The 2,720-nt window shown below is 48.5% G+C and overlaps 1 pseudogene; it reads left to right on the top strand.

The window, feature by feature from the left end:
* The first annotated feature begins 1,186 nt into the window (after positions 1–1,186).
* On the top strand, positions 1,187–1,693 carry LOC100761847 (annotated as a pseudogene).
* The last annotated feature ends 1,027 nt before the right edge of the window (positions 1,694–2,720 follow it).

Raw genomic sequence — 2,720 nt, 5'->3', positions numbered from 1 at the left:
GGCAGAATAGGGCTCTGTCCATTAGGCTGATCCCTACCCTAACTTAGTCCATATTGTATAAAACACTGTGCATTGCTCTAGGTGACTCCACCGTCATCCATTTTACAAGCAGCCTTTGGCTTTGTCCTGAGGGAGAAGAATGACCACAGCCCCTGGGTGGACCCAGAAGCTGCATCATCTATGTGGGTAATTCAAGGTTGACACATGATGTATTCCTGGCAGTAGAAAAAGGCTACTCTGTTTACTGAGGTCAATCGAGATTGTGGGGCACGCATTACTTCAGGTAAAACCAGGACCAAGAATTTATCAGACACAACCAACCAAGGAAAGGTGTAACTCCTTCCCCTGGGTCCCAGAAAGTGATGGACACCGGTGGCATGGCCCACTTCAATTCATCCCCCATCTGATACTTGCTGTGTGTGTGTCAAGGACCAACAAGAGGAGCACTCCCTAATTGTTCCTGGTGTGTTGGCTTGGTTCAGTTCCCCTCGTTGACACTACCTAGTGAGTTGCCTGCCAGACACCAGTTTGCCCACCTGGACCACTGGACCAGTATTCGAACCTGCCCTTTCCTACTCTGGACCCAGTTTGGCCTTTTACCTCGTAAGCTTGGCAGCTTCACCCTTCAACCCTGACCCCAGCAGCCCCTACCTGGCCTTGGTCTTCTTCATTATCTTTCAACATAGACTCTTTCTCGGCTCCCCAAACTGCTGGAACTCCGTGAGGCTGCTCCAACTTTTGTTTGTTGGTTTTTCAAGACAGGATTTCTCTGTGTAGCGCTGGCTGTCCTGGAACTCAATCTGTGGACCAGGCTGGACTCGAACTCACAGATCTGTCTGCTTCTGCTTCCGGAGTGCTGGGACTTTAGGCATGCACCACCACCACCCGGAATAATTTGTATCCATTCTGTAGCCCGTCTATATGCACATAGAAATATAGGTGTGCCGGGTGGTGGCGCACGCCTTTAATTCCAGCTTTGGGAGGGCAGAAGCAGGTGGATCTCTGTGAGTTGAGGCCAGCCTGGTCTACAAAGTGAGTTCTAGGACAGCCAGAACTGTTACACAGAGAAACCCTGTCTGGAAAAAAGAAAAAAAAAAAAAAACAGAGAGAGAAGAGAAAAGAAATATAGATACATTCATTGTATGCTGTGTGATATCAGTCGTTCGGATTGGAACAAAAGATTCTGCATTAGTCCCGGGCAGGCTTCTGAGGTAGGTGGATTATATGACAAATTGTTGTTATTGAAACCTCTGAATGCCTTTCCTCAGCTGCCGCCATGGTGCTCGGTTCTTCCGAGGAATCTAACGCTGAGTTGGGGTGAGGCCCTCACTTCATCTGGCGACTAGCACTGTGCCTTCAGTCCGAAACATGACCTCCATCTTCGAGCTCACCTGCATCTACTCCACCCTCATCCTTCACGAAAATGAGGTGACGGTCACCGAGGATAAGATCAATGCCCTCATTAAAGCAGCTGGTGTCAATGTTGAACCTTTCTGGCCTGGCCTGTTTGCAAAGGCCTTGGCCAATGTCAACATTGGGGGGCTGGTGGATCTGCTCAGCAACTGGGGCTGCACCAGCAGGTGGTCCTGCCCCCTCTACCGCTGCTGCCTCAGCTGAGGAGAGGAAAGTGGAAGCAAAGAAGGAAGAATCTGAGGAGTCTGATGATGACATGGGCTTTGGTCTTTTTGACTAAGCCTTTTGTTAACATGTCCAATAAAAAGATGAACCTGTAAAAAAAAAAAGAAACCACTAAATGTAAATTTATTGCTATTCAGTATTTTCTGATGCTATAAAAAGACATGAGTGTGTTTGTGTAGGGTTTATGGCATAATGAGCTCAGGGCAGGAAAGTCCTTGCTCCTCATTGCCCAGACTGTTGTGGTCTGCATGATGGTAGCTGGCAGGCCGAAGGCCTGTTTCAAGTCCCATGCTACATTGGCCATCTATTCCATACTGATGTCTTTGGGGCTGCAATTGGAACCATCCGAGCAGCCCTGGGGCCAACCCTGAGTCGGGGAGTGTGCATCAGGAAGCCCTAGCTACCCAATGGCATTAAGGACGAGACAGAGACGTCTTGTCATCTCAGGAGGGCTCTCAGTCAGTACTGGAGTGCACGGTTTATTCAAGCATCCTCTTAAATAGCTTTCCAAAAGTGGGGGTACTGGTAGAAGACATCTGTCATCATGTAGAGAGCTGATATAAAATATTTCCTTTAATCCTCAAGAAAGTCCTAGAAGGCACGTACACAAGCTCTCAGACATTCCACAAGGGCACCAGCCTTCTGGTACAAGGCATGTTCCACCAGCCCCCCTGATGGGTGTGGGTCCACGCGGTGTCCTAGGTCTATTGTTACACAAACTAGGAGCCATTCTCCACCTTGGCCAGGCCATCCGGAGGTAACCAGCCTATATCTAAAAGACAAAGGGAGATTTGAGCTTGTATCTGAAATATCATAATCGATATTTGGGCCCCAACAATTCCCCCTTCTTAAATTAATAAAATGATACCTGTGCTTCTGCAACAGGACAGATGACTGTGCCAGACTCAGGCGGCTTTCTTCAACCTACCAGAGTTTACTCGTCATTGAATCACACTTTCCGTCATGCGTGTTCTGCCTTAGGCCCCCTGGAGGCAAGAAAACCTTTCCTGTCTCTGGCCAAATCAGCCTCTGTAACAAAGAACGTTAGGGGGGAATGGGGCATGGTTCGATGCCATATTCCT

This window comes from Cricetulus griseus, chromosome 5 (genome assembly GCF_003668045.3).
Source record: "Cricetulus griseus strain 17A/GY chromosome 5, alternate assembly CriGri-PICRH-1.0, whole genome shotgun sequence".
NCBI lineage: Eukaryota > Metazoa > Chordata > Mammalia > Rodentia > Cricetidae > Cricetulus > Cricetulus griseus.
This window is presented reverse-complemented; position numbering and strand designations above follow the sequence as displayed.